The sequence below is a fragment of the Agelaius phoeniceus genome, chromosome 2 (genome assembly GCF_051311805.1).
Source record: "Agelaius phoeniceus isolate bAgePho1 chromosome 2, bAgePho1.hap1, whole genome shotgun sequence".
Classification (NCBI taxonomy): domain Eukaryota; kingdom Metazoa; phylum Chordata; class Aves; order Passeriformes; family Icteridae; genus Agelaius; species Agelaius phoeniceus.
Window position 1 is genome coordinate 98937287 of NC_135266.1, and position 18409 is coordinate 98955695.

At 38.6% G+C, this 18409-nt stretch overlaps 1 protein-coding gene and 1 long non-coding RNA gene across 2 annotated transcripts in view; one reads left to right on the forward strand and one right to left on the reverse strand.

The window, feature by feature from the left end:
- The window catches only part of SH2D1B (SH2 domain containing 1B), a 55725-nt gene that overhangs the window by 18991 nt on the left and 18325 nt on the right, over positions 1–18409 (forward strand). The window contains exons 3-4 of the mRNA XM_054628092.2: positions 6514–6570; positions 7824–8005. The gene's annotated coding sequence lies outside the window, so the exon portion shown is untranslated. The remainder of the gene's footprint in view (positions 1–6513; positions 6571–7823; positions 8006–18409) is intronic.
- On the reverse strand, positions 1543–17031 carry LOC143693399 (uncharacterized). Its single transcript, XR_013181038.1, has 3 exons — positions 16762–17031; positions 10528–10696; positions 1543–2628 (listed from the first exon to the last, which is right to left on the reverse strand). It is a non-coding gene; the product is annotated as an uncharacterized LOC143693399 (long non-coding RNA).

Genomic DNA, 18409 nt, shown 5'->3' on the forward strand with positions numbered 1-18409 from the left:
TCTTTTCTTTGCTGGAGAGTCTTCACTTGCCACTCAGAAGATTGCCTTCAAACTTGTTTTCCCCATCATGTTCAGAGATGATGTCTTTAGTTTCAACCTGTGTGTGCTCAGAATATAGGTTTAGTTTCATCTAAACCTATATTAGTGTTGTTTAGGAGCTTCCTGTTCCAGTAGACTTCAAATGCAGCATCACATGGAGACTTGAATATAAAAGCAAGTAGTGCTGATGTGCCATATTTAACACAGGCTGTGCAGAAAATCAGCCTTAAAAGATTTGTATGTGTTGATCTGCTCCTTCTCTAGTTCTTCAGTTAATGTTTCAAAATTATTCCTAGGTCTTCATGGTAGCTTAAAGAATCATTTATATGCTGGTGTAATCGCTTATTAACATTACTGTACTTAAAACCAGCCTCTATTCTAAGCCTAAAACCACTGTTAAGATTGTGGAAGCAGCACTGTTAATATTGTACAGCAGTTGTCAACTACACAGCCTTGGAGTGGGGACAACTCAACTGTTGTCCTACAACAACTAGTTTAACACCACTGGTTTGTGTGCAGGTTAGGGGGAAAATCCTGTTCATTTTGTAATTCATGCAATTTATTCTGTAAAAAGAGTTTTTTAGATGAACCTTCATAAACTAAACCTCTCACATACAAAAATGGTCTAGCTTTGATTAGGCACCAGAGCTGAATACCCATAGTCCCGTTCTATCCATCATCCACTGAAGGAGGTTTGTGTAATCTGCCTTTCTACAGAGCCAGGTGCCATAGAGAGGGGTTTATGCATGTGCACATTACACTGAGATAAGGAAACTATGAAACCCTGCTCAGATTTTAACAAGTGTCAAAGCACTGGAGAAACCTAACTCCAAGCCAGATCATCTTTGTGGGGAAGTCCTTTGACTGGTTCTTGGCTTCTTCAGAGAATGAGAGAGCTATTGCATTTTTCCAAGCTATTCAAGGGCTTAGAGACTTCAAAGTGAAATATTTCAGAGCAAGTTAAGGCTGTGCGTAGTTTAATGTGGGGCTGCAAAGGATACTTCTAAGTACCAGGCAGCACTTGTGGTAAATGAACTGTGAAATACTTTACAGCAGCAAAATACCCACAGCAGTCAGCACACCTTTGTGCTCCTAAGGCTCTGGAGCATTTCTGAAAATCTGAAAATGTTAAATTCAGATTCACCACTTCAAATGTTATAGCCAGAAATAGCCCTAGCCACATTAGTGTATTGATTCAAGAAAACTACCTGTTTCTGCATGTATTTTAGAAAAATAGAAAGAAAAAGAAGAAAAAAAAAAAAAAAAGAAGGCTAGAGATTTCTTGATTTCTTCATCAAAAGCTGAGATCCTACAGAACTGTGTGAGAGGTGACTAATTCATGGATCTTGGGAGGACACACAACTAAGGAAAGCAGTGTAAATTATTTTTCAAATTTATGTGTAATAATCACTACAATGAGTGAAAAGTGTTTTTTTTAGGTTAGGACCTAAATGGGAAGCAGCTGGCTACATGTAGAACAGACCAAAGAACATATTAATACTTCTGCAGAACAGATAAAATTCATTTTATTCTTTTAACGCTTATAGCCAGAACAATCACCACATTCTTGTGCAAGAGGCATGGAAGCAGAAGCAGGTAGAGAAAAGTACTGTGGGGGTCCCAGTTGTTGGTTTCTCTGGGTCTGCATTGAAGGCACTTGAGACAGTAGTTCATGTTTGGACTCAAGTGTTTATTATTTCTTATCAGTAAAACAGTCTCACTAATGTGAGTTCAGCAGCTTTTCATTAGCAAAGCACAAAATGGGTAACAATCTCTTGTTACAAGGTCTTTTAAGACTAAACTATCCAATTAAGAACTGACACCTAGATTATTTTCCCTTTTAACACAATAACTGATCCCAAAGAGCCCACAATGCAGACTTTTCTGCTCAATTACAAAATGCCACCCAAACCATGAAGAAGAAAGAAGAAGCATGAAGAAGAAACCCAGGATGACACCCTGTGCCCTCCATCTTGCTTCCATCCACAACATACTAAAAATCCCAAAACCTAAATTTTTCACCAAGTGATACACCTACACTACTCTCTATAATCTATTTCACACTTTTGTGGATTCTAGTCTATCTTGAAGTCTAGGAAACTTTCTCCATGAATGAGGGTCAAAGTCAGTGCTCCCCTGGGGGTCAGGGCACCCCAGAGCAGAGAAATATTCTCGATGCCCTGGGTTTCCACAGAACACTTCAGCCAACTCATGAGAACTGAGGTTCTATAGTAAACTCTTGCTTTTTTAGTCAAGACAGATATGTTTTCTATGAGTAAAACATTATTTATTTCCTTTTCTCTTTTTAACCAGTAGAATTCTCCCAAATTTGGCATAGTAATTAGTCTGAAAGGACCATGGAATAACAAACATAAACTTTTATCATATTATATTTAATTACATATGTCATACTTCAATTTCATAATTACCTTTCATTTATAAGATCACTTTAATGACTTTTCAATTGTTTTGCAATTAATTTGTTTTAATTTCCATGCTCCTTTATTAGGGATGTCTGCAAATTACTTTGTAGATGAATGAGGAGTGCTGCAGAATGTTCTGCTTCTGTTTCTTTTTCTGAAAAACAAGCTGGTGAAACAGAGTCAAGCATTCAGCATAAATTAAAAACTCACACACATGACATTTGGAAAACAGTTTGTAACTTTAATTTTAGATGTGATGATAGAACTGAATTGATGGCCTAGAAACAATACCCTTGGTGAGTGCTTGAAGCTTATAGAAATCTCCTTGCTGAATGGCTTGAAGTATAGGAGCCCCAGATCTAGACCAGGAGTCCCACCCAGCTCCTGGACTCTCATGATTAAATCGGAATGTGTTTTATTCTTGGTGTTAGGGAAAAAAAAAAACACAACCACCAACAAAAAAATGTAGTGTAAATAGAATTTTAAAAATATTTGAGACAAAGATTTCAAATAGAGGTAAACTACTTTTATTTGCTTGAGCTCTAAAATGGCTTCCCAGAAAAAAAATTGCCTGTCATAGCAGCAGGGATACAGTATGCAGTTATAGAGTAGGAGTTGCTTGTGATGCTACTTCTCCTTTTGAACTGATAAACTAAGTTTTTAATTACTGACGTGCTGTGTCTGTAGGCATCCAATATTTGAGGCTTCAAGGGCTGATTAATATTTTTTTTGACCCATAAAACTGCACATTTTCTCTTACAAACATCCAGGGAGGGGAAAAAAAAGCCACTATTTATTTTCCCAAATGGTGAGAAGGAATCTGCATCCCACTGGTAATAAGTAAACCATTTACTTTGATTATTTCTGTTGTTTGGATTCCTTTATCGCACTGCATTAGTCCTACATGGAATAACAATGCTCACCTGAACTAGAGGAAATAAATAGCAGATGGAAAGGGATAGCAGTTCAACAGTCTATAAAATACGTATGAAAATGATCAAAATTCTCACCAGTTATTAAGGCTTTTTGAAATAGCTGGAGGTTCACTAAGCAGAACCACGTGCTGTGATCTGAAAGAAGCCCTCTTGCACTCAACTTCAGAGGCAGACAGACCAAAAGCCAAGCTGATTAATGGACTCCAAAGACAACAAGAAGTCTTGTTTTGGCACATGAAACTATGGAAGTGTTGCAAATTAGAGATTTCTATTACAAAACTGAATGTCTGGTTCAGAACATTAGCTTTTTGCATAATTGAGATGAATGCAGGTGCGCAAGAGTTCTGGAAGTTTAAATGTGCCTCATCCTCAGAATATAAATGTATAATTTTGCAACTGTTTTTACAAAGATAAAGACTAGATATACCAGTCTTTCCTTTACAAAAGAAAAAAACCCCAAAGTCTGCAGATTTTGGTCATAAAAGGTGTAGTTGAAAATGAAGGATTTTAAGAAAGCAAAGTTAATGTAGAGATTATTTTGAATTCAGATGAAATCAATTCACTGTAATTTCGTATGCATATTAAGTAGAAAGACAATTTGGGGGGGCGGAGGAGGTAGGAGCAAGTGAGACATAGTCAGTTGAAGACTAATGCATCCCACGTTTCACCAATTCAAGGAGAGGAAGGAGCAATCTGGTATGGACTTAGAGCACTGCCTGCCTGCAGCAGGCAGCTGAGCTGCTCAGGAGGAGCCTCGGTGTTCCACATTGATGGAGATGGTTCAGGGACATGCCAGCAGCTGCTATTCAGATTGAGAAAAAGGAGAGCTTGCAGTCCATGAAGGGAGCAGGTTACTCTCCCAAGTACTATAGTTTTACACGTAATAAGGTCTATCTTTTATCTGTTTTCATTGCAGTATCTGGGTACAAAAGTGCATGTATAGGCATGATGTTCTTATGATACAGAGAAGACCTGGCATCCATGTTTTAGAGATAGAAACTGAAATGCAGAATAGTTCTCTGTTCACTCCAGGTGCTAACAAACACCAAAGCTCCACCCTGCTGTACCTCATACAGCAGAATCTCTGAATAGATGAGATAATGGGAGATGATTTTAGATTTTTTAGTTATGCTACCTGTAGCTGAAAGGAAGTTCTATATGTAGGTAGAGTGGGCTGTTTGAAGGGTTTGGAGTAGCTCTGTGAAAGCTGCAGGGAAGAGGAGTCTGATTTATCCTTACTCTAATTTCACCTCTAGTCTTTCCTGCCTAAATCTTGCTCAGCCTCTTCCCACCTGCCCCAACAGATAAATTTCTCTACTGCACTCCTGCAAAAGCACAGAAGAGAAAATAAAAGGTAATGTATAAGCAGTAGAGGCCCTCAGAGCATGTAAAGGATGAAAAAGGTATTGGAAAATTGAGGGACAGCCTGAACCAAACAAATCACTCCTTTAATTTTGCAGAATTTCTGAAGGCTGTTGTTATCCTACAATTGAATGCAAAAGTATATCCTGGCTCCCACTTGTGCCAATAGAAATGGATCTGCAAATTGTTGCCCACGTGAAAGCATTTCACATCAGTGAAGTAGCTATAATTATGTTTTTGTCTTCTAAGCAGAGCTATAAAAAGTCCTTCAGATTAAGGCCCATCCTAGATTGTAGCCATGGGGATTGACTTGCTATTTATTGGATCTCATGGAGCCAGAGATAGGCTGTTTGTGGGGAAAGTGCTTGTTCCAGCTATGGAAAAGGGGATGCATGAACATGGCCATGTCAAGGTTTGCTTTTAGCCCTATGTGTTTTTCATGTGACAAAAGCCTAAAATCCTTTTCAGTTTGAGTCACTGGCTATTTTTGTCACTATTTTAGCAGGTTCCTATCCACTATGGAGTTCTTCATGGGTTTAAAGTTGTGAGTACCAGCAGAAAAAAAGTCTATATTTTTCACTGAATAGCGAAATTATTTCTGTCAAAGTTCTATAACCATCTAAGACCTATAATAGATGTTCTTATCAAACAAATGGCGCCTTTTTTTTTCTTGTCAAGTAAAAAAGTTCTCTAACTATGCTAGTTCTGTAAAGATCACCAAAACAAGAACAAAACAGGTTCCAATTGGAAAGAAGAGTATCCTTCTGCATTTAAAAGTAATTTTCTGTCTGGGATCCTTGTTCTAAACTGTAAAATCCCACTTTGTCTAGGTATGATTCCTAGTGTCAAACACACAGTATACACTCTGAAATTTTAAATTTCTTACTTTCATAGACCAAGCTGTTATGCTTTCCAGCCTGTATTAGCATTAAAAGTGATATCTCCATAAATATCAGTGTGAGTATCAAGGACCATGAAAATAAGCCCTGTGTGATGCAATCCTGCAGTTTTTGTGCATTCTGGTCATGATTCACCAAAGCACTGAGTAGCATATATTTTGTCTTATATGCACCTATTGAACTCAGCAGGGATATTTATGTAGTTAAAGGTAAGGATTCATTTGAGCACTCAGCTGGATTACATTCAGAGCAATTCTCAGCTGTCAAGAACCTGTTTACTGCAAATAAAGTAACAGAACTTGCCAGAGAAAAACACTGATGTGTCACTGTCAAGCACTGCTTTAGTCTTCAGAAACCATCAAAGTAACTAGTTACATAAAACCACGGTTAGTTATGAGCCTTCCTCCAAGGCTATAAATATTTATTTAACAAACAGGGGAGTGTTAATGTACAGAACAGAGCAATGCAACTAAGTAGTTAAATTTTCAGTCTTGAATGCTGGTAAGATAAATTTCAAAGGAAAGACTTCTACACACAGAAATCCAGCTAGTGTTGAGAACACAGAAAATTATTCTAAATAAATGTATATGTATGATCAGATTTGGACCAGTTTCTTGAGAGCTGGATCACAGTTACACAAATGATCACAGTTACCCAAATGTCCCTTCCACCAACTCACCCCACCTACACCTTGCTGGACTTTTTCTGTTAGCATGTCTCTACTAATCAGTAAACTTCTCTTAAAGAACTCATTTTGTCTTTTTTTTTTTTTTTTTTTATTCAGAGAAGCCTACTTCTAGATCTTTTATTCTTGACTTGCATGCAACTCATAGCAAAATTTTTCCTTCATTCTAGAATCATTCTCTTCCTTAAAAAAGTGGAGGGAGAAAGAGTTTTCAGACAAAATATAAGGTAAATATTTTTAATCAACTACTGTGTCAGGTTTGGGGTTTGGTTTTTAGGTTTGGTTTGGTTTTGGTTTTTTAAATGTTGTTTCACTCTAATATTATTTTTATATGATAGATTCCATTAAAAATCAAATATTTTCAGTCCGTCTATTGTTCTCAAAGTTTAGATATACATAGAACAGGATCATTCAACTAGCCTAATGACTGCTACTAATAAATAAACAAGTTTGTGGTATAAGAATCCTGAAAATCTGCCCTTTCACAGAAGAAAACACCCAAATATGCTTAAGAAGAAAAGAATTCAAGTTAAGTTTGCCCCTGTCCATTAGTAATATATAAAAATCACTAATTATACTAATTTTGTTATTAGAATCAATATAATAATGATCAAATGAAAGTTCAGACAGTGTCAACAGGGAAAAAATATATATTTTTAACAAGTATATCAGCCCCATAGCTTCACACTGGTCATGTAAGTTCTTCCAATGAGTTTTAGTTACAAAAAGTACAACAATTCAAAAACAGATTGTGAAAACATTGTTTAACATGGCTATCAAGTTGGAAAAGTGACGCCTCATATATAAACACAAAGTGTAACTTAGCTTTTTTTCTATGAATCTGTTGGTTATGCAGAAAGTACACATATTTTTCAGTTTCTTATGTAGGGATTCTCAGTGGGAAAAAAAAGTGCTAACCACAGAGGCAATGTAAAGCTAAACCATTCTTAGAGAGGCTGGGAAGAGATGGCGGAGAGGAGGAACCTTAACAAAATAAGTAATGAAGTAATGAAATAAGCCCATGGATACCATCCATCTTTAGGTAAATCATTTTAGAACAACCTTTAGCCTTAGGAAGATCATGTTTCATTTAGACATAGAATGAGCCAGCTGCATCAGCAAATCCATCTCTCAAGAGTTACAATTTATTCTGATGTTAAATGTTAGAGCTGCAGGCAATCAAAATTACTGATCAAAATCTGTATTTTTAAAATGTTTGCACTGGGGTGATAAACTTCAGTGAGCTGTAATTGATGTTTCTTGGGGTAAGGAAACAACTGAGTATTATAATGGTCATGGTTTTAGTTGCTTGTGAAGTTCTCTGACTTGATCACAACTTACCTAGCAGATCTGTCCTTCATGTTGAATAACATTACATGGTCTAGCATGTAACCAAAGGTTGTGCTCTGATTCTTTGCTTGTGGGTTTTTTGTTGTTTTTTTTTTTTTTATTCAACAGAACTTCCCCCATTTGCCTCCAGGTTTTAGCAATCCAGAAGGGCTGTCTGTAAGCAAGACCCTTGCAATGGGACTGTCAACATGGCTGCAGTAAGAACACTGCATGGTCCAAAGGGGGATTATTTATTGGAAGCAGCTCCTTCTGAGAATTGAAAGGCTTGAATTTACAGGGGACTGGTAACAAAAAATTACATGGTTATCAAAGGTAAGAGATATGAGCTTCAATTTCATTAATTAATGTTGTCTCTTTTGGACCTCTTGTTCCTCCTTGGAAAAGAAGCTTTGAAGTCTGAGCTGTCAAAAGTTTTCATTCTAAGCGTTGAGGAATGTTTTACTTCTGTAACCAAACCCTAACTTAGCTAACTTAGCTTTATAACAGACTCTTTGAAAGCTTAATCCTCTGAGTTTTGGCAACAATTGTAATGGTTGTCCCATTACAGTGAGTCCCAAAAGAGGGAATAAAGAGTCCAAATGGTCCTGCCTTATTGAGGACATTTTACTATTACACTTGCCTATACCAAATCAAGCTCAAGCTATTAGTCTGATACCTAAACTGCTTGAGCAGGATCTGCGTGCTTAAGGAGAATGACACAGTGCAATGCAAAGTTAAACTGTTAGAGAACTCCTTCTGATGCAAAGGGCTGCCCACTATCTCTGTCACTGAGCTCTTCCTTCAACAAATACATAGATATGAAGAGCAAGCAAAACAGGTCTGATCCTGACTGGTGCCAGAAAGATGATGGTTTGGCACTTCCATTCCAAAAACAAAAAGAGGGGACCATTCCAAGCCATGCTTGGACATGTAACAGCCTACCTTCTCTTAGCACATTCCCCAACATCAGTCTATTGGTTTTGGGGGTCTTTTTGTGTACTATAATTGAACATGTTCTATTAAAAAGCAAGGGTAATTTGTGTAAAGGTCTTGAAAAATTTTAACTGTTGTGTGATTGCAGAAATGGTTTACTGCCACATCTCTCTGTTTTGCTCTATCTGAACTATAATTTCTTTCTGGAGTCAGTCTTTGTCTGCAGCAGGCAGGCTGACAGGCTACACAAAGAGCAAATGGTGCATATTAGACCAGAAATTCCCAATTCTTTACTGATCCAGAGCACATAATCATGGTCAGCCTATGAAGTCATTCTGGGCAACTGGGGAAAGGTTAGGACACCAATAGGGAACACATTCTTGAAGCTGGCAGAACAGGACTGTTAGGAAAGTGTCATGCTAAAACACTGACATAAGGAGCAAATATTTTGAAAAGCACTGGCTTTGTGCCCCAAGCTTGTCAGAGAAATTTCCATGAAGATGCTGTGCCTCTTCTTCCAATCACTGTTTTGCCTGAATGGTGTACGGCAAGATGACCCTTGTGTAACACATAAATGCTGAATTCATTAACCAGCAACATTGCCTGAAAGCTTTTTCTTTGCCTCAGAGCACAAGGGTGGTATCATTTATGGAATTCAAGACTGACAGATGGAATTATTTTGACCTTGGTTACACAAGCAAGGTTACGTGTGGTAGGTAGTCTGATTCTAAGTACAAAGAACATATCTAAAATGCTGGCTAGGGGTACAGAGGTCAAAGGCATTATGAGCCATAAAAGGAAGTCACTTTAAAATGGGCAATAGTGCTTAGCTTGAGAAATCAGAAAGATTCCTAATTTCAGCTCCTTGTTTTCAGTCATGTGCTGTTGAATCCTGTGCCTACAAAGCAAAACGAGCACTAAATAATTTGCTCGAAATGGTTTAAGAATAGCATTTTAGCCTTTCTGGCCAGCATCCTCAGTTTGATGCATAATTTTTCACTTCTCTAAGGAAATACTGTGATTGCTCAAAAGAGATTCTTCATACAAAACAGAGATTGATTTGAAACCTGAGACTGAAGCTGTCTCTGCACAAAAAAATTTGTGTTTTTCCCCCTGAACACCCTGTATAATATACCCAGAATATGGTGCAATCTGAATAGTCCATTTAAACAGAGCCTTTGGTTTTCATCCTTACTGCAATTGGAAACAATCCTATTCTATAGTTTCTATACTTTGACTCCACACTAAATATTATTCAGAAATAAAGATTTATAATTAAGTAATAGAAAATGTATGGGATTGACTAGTATATAGGTAGCACTCAATTGTAGCTGTCTACAATAGGCTTAAAATTATGAAAGTCGTTAAATGTACAATAATAATTATCTTGTAACAGCAGAAAATTACTGAGAACAAATGTTTTAGGGCTTGAGTCCCTTAACTGATGCAAGTTTGCACCATTATTTTAATACGACAGATTACCTCCTGACTTGCAGTGGAATAAAAGAAAAATTTTATTTCCCTCTCCATTGACTAACATTATGACTGGATGTCTATATTGGTGGAGATCTTATGCCTAAATAACAGATTGCCAAATTTGGCAATTACAAGACCTTTCCTTTATTTATTAATACCACCAAAGCTGATATTTTCCCTAAATGATTTGAAGTAACAGCCCAGAAAGCAAAGCAGTATCTGGTGCTACTTCAGCAGTATTTCACAGAGCAGTATAGAGTCAGAAAAAACTTTTTTTGACTGTTGCCTCTTAAAGAGCAGGATATAATATTTGACCAAACAGGATTCCCTTGTGGTTTTGCAAATCCCTGAAGTCTTTAAGTAAAGGTCAGGAACTGATAAACATTCTTTATACATATTTATGACTTTATGCTTCTATATCAGAGTGCAAAGTAATCATATCCTACCTGGGATGTGATTACTGCTCCTGCTAGAGTTGGCCTCCACCAGAAAGCAGGCAGGGCTCTTGTGGCCAGCTGGGAGCATGAATTTTCAGTGCAGGAAGCAAGAGCCACACTGAGTTCTGGGTCAGCCCATGTCATCTGGAGGTGGCCTTCAGCAGACTGAGGTCCACGACTAAAATAACAAAGCACAGAGGAACTGACACCAAATTCAACTTCATTTGCTATACAGCAACACTAAAATCACATTTCAGGAACAAAAGGCCAAACAGCACTAAGACAGCTATTGGCAACCAGCTAATAAAAAAAGATGTTAACACAACAATTTAAAGTGATACTGGAGAGCAGAGCTCCAGTTTCAAAAAGCCGGACTTGCACAAGCACATTCTCATCCCCTTTAACTCTGTCATGTGAGGAACATCACTATGCTAATGGCTTGGGTGTTTCGTTGTGTTTACTCTCAAATGAATAAATGGAAAATCTATATTAAGAAAGTAAACAAGCAAAGGTGAGCCTTGTTTTTTTTCTGTGAACACCTGCAATAAAGATTTAAAAAGATTGATGTAAAACAAAGCACAAGACATAAAATGTGCCAGAAGTATTTGAATAACAAGGAAATTTAAGGAGGTGCAGCAAAAGGCATTGGTGGTTCAATAACATTCCTCAAGATTTGTACTTGTACAGGACCTCTTAAGAGATAAACAAGGAGACACATGAACAGAAAAGAACCAAAATAATTGTTGAGACTCTTGGGGCACAGCAAATAGGCTGGAACTACAAGAGAAACTGTTGACTGGCAGTAACTACATGCACCCAACTAATCCCTTCATATCATAAGTAAAGAAAGGAAAAATGAGATCCAAGTAAAAGCCAAGGGAAACCCCAGGGAAACTCCAAGTTTAAATGCTGAAAGCTTGTACTAAGTGCCTTGGTTCTAGGAGTTTTACACAGCCTGAGCCTATGAAGAGTGTCCTGACAAAATAGAATAAAATGCAGATTTTTCCCTTAGGGAAATATATTAACAGTTGAATTAAGAACAAATATTCCATTGTAACAATTCTAAATTACTTGAAACTGAACAATCAGAAAAAGGAGGAAAATACTCAGGCCCCATGTTCAGGAGCACAGGAGAGTTTAATCAGATGGCTAGGGCAAACATTGCCATTCTCTGCTGTCAGCTAGGAGGGATTACTGTACCCCTATCCAAATCATCCCAAATGGTACACAAAGGCTGCTTTCTGTGTAAACTCCCAGTCTCATTTTGAAGGAGGAAAGCCTACAAAACTTTTCCAAAACAGCCAAAGTGCAAGTAGTGATTTATAACATTGGGCAGATATCAGAGAAGCTTCTTAAAAAGGTATTTAGCTGTTTCCTTGTCTCTGTGCTTGGAGTGTGTGATGAGGCAGATGCAAAGAAAAAGAAAGAAGAAAATTACAGTGCAAATCAGGGCATTAAAAAAATTGAATTTCCAGTAGGAGAATCAGCTAAAAGTTGATATATTTTACTGTGAAGTAGGGCAATGGTTAAATCATTATTGCTTCTCAGAACAAATTTCTGAAATATTCAAATTCCAAACCTTGAAAAAAAAGATATTTTCAAATCTTTGAGCTGAAATGAAAGAGTTTATGTTGGGTTTTTTTCAGTCAAAATCATGAAAGAATCATAAATCTGAACCCTTTAAATAAGTTTTGAATCAAAATCTTTACCACCTTAAACAAGTGGGTTGCAATCAAAAGTGGAACTTCATGGCACAAATGCATAAGAATAAGGCTTTCCCCCTTCAAATCTTCCTCAAAACAACTTTTATCTTTCATAATGACCTTTTATGTTTTCTACTTATTTGGAAGTCAGATTTGTGAATTGTCTTTGAATGTTACTTCTGTTCCCTAGACAAAATATACTCCTCATCTTGGCATAGAACAAGCTTGGGTTTTGTTTTCTGTAATGTAGCAAGAAGACAGATGTGAGCTGGTGTTCTGGAATCAGGACACCATGGTAAAATGGCATTAAATCTGTAAGTAAATCGCATTTGAGAACCAGAAGCAGGTAGACTTTATTGGCAAGTCATCTGTTTTAGCTTCCTGGTATGAATATAATCAATAGATCTTCAGATTTCCAAGGAGCACAGTATAAACTGACAAATGAGATGCAGAATTATTAAAGTGCCACATTTACTGTAAGATGCACCATCAGTTGCTTTATTCTTGTGTTTGAATGAAGAAGTGGGGAATGGGACATGGGACCAAGAAATGCGAATGCTGTTCCATTGAGTAAAACTGCTTTCACTTTGGTTCTTCTCTGGATGTGGACAGTAAAAATATGGTATTCCTTTTGCAAAACAGAAATTAGATTACTTCAGTTTAAGTTCTCATTTAGTTCAAATTTCTAGCTAAACATAGGTCAGAACACAGTCTCATTGACACTGAGGCAAGAAGCAGGCATAAACTGATTTATTGCTGTAATTCTATGCCTACCTTGGTCCATCCATTTCCATAAGACCTATGACAGCTGAAGGGCACATGGTGCCGAGCTGTTGGAGAGGCTTTGTGATCTTCAGAACTCAATCAGTTGTAGTTGCTATTTCTACCATGCTGCTGCTTGTATAGCAGCATATTTACACCACCACAACAAAATACACTTGTTGTGTAAAACATTCCTTTCTAGGCTGTTTGGGGTCACAGTCCAAGCCTGCCAGAGGTACACACTGCACCAGCAGTAACTGGAACCCAATCATTTTCATCCTGCAGAATGGGAACCCAAATGGCCATTGCTACTCTCCCATCTTGCCCTGCCACCAGGTAACACAAGTTTGCTTCAGAGAATGTTCAAGCCCACTTCTGAGGGCAGGGCACTGCTTGGCTCTTCTGGTAAAGTTCCTTGTTGCTATGAAAATTGTCCAAAACAGGCAAATAATCTTGGAGGAACATCGAGTATATTAGAAAAATTAAATGTAGCACTTAAAAACCAGGTTAAAGCTAAAAAGTTTAAAGTTTCCTCACTTTAGCTATTCAAGAATTTACTAATTATATCTTACAGTTGTGTCTTGTTTTCCCACTGAGATCTGAGACACAAAATTATGAGCCAGCATTATTTATTGACAATATTTGTGTAGATCATCCTCACACCATAATGCTCTCTGGTCCCTGATGGCCATTATAAAGAAATTTGGAGTAATTTGTCTATGACTTGATGGAATTCAGTGGTGATCATTATTTCTCCCAGTCCTCTTGCCATCCTTGTTGATGGCTGTGCTAAGAAATCACTAACATCTAGTCTGAATACAGCCTGCACCCACTCTGTAAGGCACTGAACCAATTGACTGTCTTAGGCCCTGTGGCCTTGGCTTAGGCTTCTCCTCGTGTTTACAGCAGTGAAATCATCTTTGTACAAATCTGAAATATTTGACTTGAATTTAGGAAAGATGCATATCTTTGCATCCCAGAGGTGAGGGTAAAACATCTTAGGCCTCTTTGGTATGTGATCACAAAGAATTCTGTCATTTTCACTTGATAACTTGATTCCAACTGCTATGCCTTCATTATAACATTTATTTGTATCTCCTTTTGAAGCATAGTTGGTCACGTAATGATAATATACACCACTACTTTAAAGTATTTATTACAAATAAGAAAGGATTATACAATGCACTGGACTTCTCAGTGGGTTAGAACAGATTAAACTTCTTTGTGAAAACTCTGTTCTTCTCTCATTCTAATTCTGTAGCGCTCTTAGAGACAATATCCAACTGCAGCCCAAATACACAGAATGGTCATACAAAATGCTAAATCTGATCTTTCATCATGACAGCTATCATGCTGCTTTCCATTAAGGAAATAATGTTAGAGGCTTTTATCATTATAATCAGGATGTGACTAAATACCAGTCTCTGATAATACAAAAGATCCCTGTGATCTTGAACTTTCTTTTGGTTTGTTCGCCCCCCACCACCTACACTTGTATTTCTGCAAGTGGCTATTCTGAATAGTAATGTAGATTGGAAAGTTGATTTATACTAGAAAACTTTTAATTTCCAGTCTGGAAGCAGGAAAAAATATTATCTCTATTGATTTAGACTTTGGATAATATATTTCTCCATGCCTTTAATAACATGATGGCTAGCAGTAAATTCACTAGTAGTGACTGATCACACTGATACCCTGCAATTGTGAACACCTGATTAACCCTTCAGTTATGTGCTTCTAATCAGACCTAACAACCTGGCTATAGGTACAGCTACATCCAGAATACATGTTCTGAATAGTAGGGAAGGGGATCTCTAATTGGATAATTCAGATTACTTAAGAAAGAACATCTGAGTAAAACAGCACCACCTGGCTGTATGTGTGGTATTAACTGTGAATACACCAAGGGAGACACTTTATAAAGCACAAGGTTGTGCTGTGACTGAAGAAGTAAATAGGCACTATAAACCCAGCTATTATTGCATGTCTGATATATAAAGGATGGAAGATAGTCACTTGGCAGCTGTGACTTCTTACTCAATTGGCAATGCACTATTTTACAAGGGTTGGTCATTTTAGATTAATCATTATAAAGAGTCACAGTGCCATCTAGAGACTGCAGACAGCTTTCAGAACTGATACTAGAGGAACAGAGAAGGCTTTGTTGTCATACCTAAGTTTAATACATTATGCCTTGAGAACACTGCTTTTCACTGAAACAATAGCTTGCTTTGTGGTTATTAATATCCAGTTTTGATCACGAGCCTACTTCTTGTCTTCATGGAGTTTTTTTTGAAATTCAATCTTTTATATGAAAATGCAAAGAAGACTGGGGCCTGGTGGAGGCAGGCTTAAGCAAAACTAACCAGATAACAAACCTGAGCCCCTGAAGTATTTTTGGCTGAAGTGCAGGTGTGCTGTTATACACCAGAAGGCACTAGGCACTCATGAGATAATCTGAGGGAACTTCAGAGTGAATCCAAGTGACACATGCTTTCCCTTGTTCTGTTTATTGTGGTGGAAGGCAAGGCTCCTGAAAGAAGTATTGTGCACTTCCAGCCTTTCAGGTTAGAGCTGTGTTGGGAAGCCTGTGTGCTCAGTGTTGGCTGTGAAAACACAACCTTCACACCTACAGGAACGAAGGAAGGCTGAGTGGCATGAGTGTCTGAAGAGCATTACCTCTCTCTGCTCCATAATGTGTGGGGGAAAAAACACTTGGCAAAAGCCAGTTACCACAAATACCAAGGTAAACAATCTGGGATTAGCAAACTAGAAAAGCAACACATTCTGATTTTTTTTAATTAAACCAAAGAGATTTAATTAATGTCTTCTAATGACAACAAGCCCCTGTGAATTTTCCTGAGACCTGAAGCAGGAGTTGCAATCTGCCCCTGAAAACAGTCTCCTGCATCTGTGTCAGAAAATTTGGGATTCAGATGGCCCAAGAGGAAAGAGCCAATTTTGGGAGTTGGGTGACATGGTTCATGGCCATAGTTTGTATAATTCAGTCAGGTGTCCAAAATCAGTTGGGTTATGTCTCCTGTTTCTGTGGAGAAGATGCAAACATTTCATTTAATTCCCACTTCTGGGGATTTGGAAACCCAGGGCCCACAGAGGTGCTGTAATTTGTGCTTATACTTTATATTTTTGGTGTCTTGAAGGAGAAAGGAGAGGAAGATTTGGAGGCCTGGAGGCTCTGCAGGTTATTTGGAAAGCCCAGCAATTCCCCAGAACTGGCTATCCCCCATTCCACCCTTCTTAGGGTCTGTAAAGCCATTTCAGAGCTGGGACAATAGCTACCCATAGCCTTTACACTGGATGTTGTTGCACAACTGAATGGGAACTTTGAGAAAAGTTTATCAGGCAGACCCTCTTGCTGAGTCACAAGGTGCAGGATGTATCATCATGCTTTCTAAACTCCTTCTCAGAGAGGAGTTAAGGCGCAGCTGGATCCAGTCCTGTCCCCAGACTTGGTCATTAGTTTATACCTAAAGAATGTATAGGTGAATTAGAACCTCTATCTGAGCTTGTCCTGCAGGATTTAGGATAGCAAACCAGATATTCAGTATTAATAAAATGAACGATTTTTTAAAAAATTGTTAATGATTAGGTAAGAAAGTAAAAATTGAAAAAGTGAAAATGGAAAAGAACAAAACGTCCAAAAGACAAAAGGCTTTAATCAGAATTATTTACAACAAAATAAAACTAAAAATATAGTGTACTTCTTATTAAATCAATATCAGAGCTAGCTTATCAAATATATATTGATGTTACTCACCCATACCAATGGCCATGGGGAATCACTTTCACCCAGCCTTGAGGGGTATCCTTGAGGGGCATCACCATGTAAGAGAAGGATCTTCAGACACCTTAGGGAGGTATGCTAGAAATCCCCCCCATGGAAAAGCTGGACTGGTCTTTTTAAAATGATTGACTGTCAATCATATACAAGTACGTGTTGTGCCTGCTGTGGTGGGCTGACTCTGGCTGGGTGCCAGGTCATCAAGCCACTCCACCACTCCCCTTCCCAGCTGGACAGGGGAGAGGGAATAAGATGGAAAACAACTCATAGATTGAGATAAGGCTGTTTACTAGAGCAAAAGTGAAAGTATGTGAGTGCATAAGCAAAGAGAGGAAAAAAAAAAGTTTATTCTCTACTTCCCATCTGCAAGAGATGTTCAGCCATTTCCCAGGAACCAGGGCTTCAGCAGGTGGAGTGGTTGCTCCAGAAGGCAAACATTGTAAAGAGCAAAAGTTGCTCTCCCGGATCCTCCTCCTTTCCTTAGCTTTTATATCTGAGCTGACACGCTGTGGTGTGGAATATCCCTCTGGTTAATTTGGGTCAGCTCTCCTAGCTGTGTCCCCTCCCAGGATCTTGCCCACCCCCAGCCCCTTGATGGGGGGGCAAGAGGCAGCGCTGATGCTGTGCCAGTGCTGCTCAGCAGTACCCAAAACACCGGTGTGTTATCAACACCTTTCCAGCTACCCATGCAAAGCACAGCACTGTGAGAGCTTCCAAGGGAAAAGGAGCTCCAGCTCAGACCCAATACACCTGCTCAGCAAAATGTGCTTTATTGCTGAAAGAGATATTATCAGCTCTTCGGTTTCTCCTACTCAACACTTCTGGCTTTCACACTCCTCTCAGGGCCTGCACACCTGTACTGGTGCCAGCCTCAGCCAGGAAGCATCTGTCTGGCAGTTGCTCATGATGGGTCTAAACTGAGATTGTTTGGCAAGCATTCTTAACTCCAAAAATCCTCTTCGCTCAGTCCATCATTGCCAACTTGTAAATGAGCCAAAGTTTGAGCTGCTGTACCCTAGCCCAGAGTGTCCTGCTACAGATGCTTGAATACATGACTTCTTTGCATACCATGCAAATTTAAAATCTTCATTTTTCCCTTTTAAGCAGACTGAAAACGGAGTTTGGGTGGCTGACTGATAATAATAGCATACTGTGTGGGTTAAGGAAAAATCACTGGCAGACCTATTGGACACTCATTTCTCCCAAAAGTACATCTTGATGAAGAATTGCTCTTCCCCTGGCAGAGGGAGAGAGACACTGCTTTTTGTTGCTTCAGGAATGGGCACATAAGGATGTTTAGCTATCATACCCTCATCTCCCTATTTTGTTTTTATCTCATGAAAGGGTTTTTTCTCTTTGAGAAATGAAGGTAAAATGGTGCTAGAAGCTTGATGACTATCACAGCCATCCCAGGATTATTTCCTGCAGGAAGAGCCATTGTGCATATCTGCATCCAGTGACCATTAGGCAGGGTAATTCTCAGCCCTCCCTTAGACAGCTCGTGACTGTGTTGGGGCACTGAAGATGGCAGGGCCAAAGGAAGGCCTACCACTGCTTTTTGCTCCTGTGGTTGCTGTGTGGCCCATGGGGCAGCCCTGCTCCTCCTGCACCACCACAGTGCTGT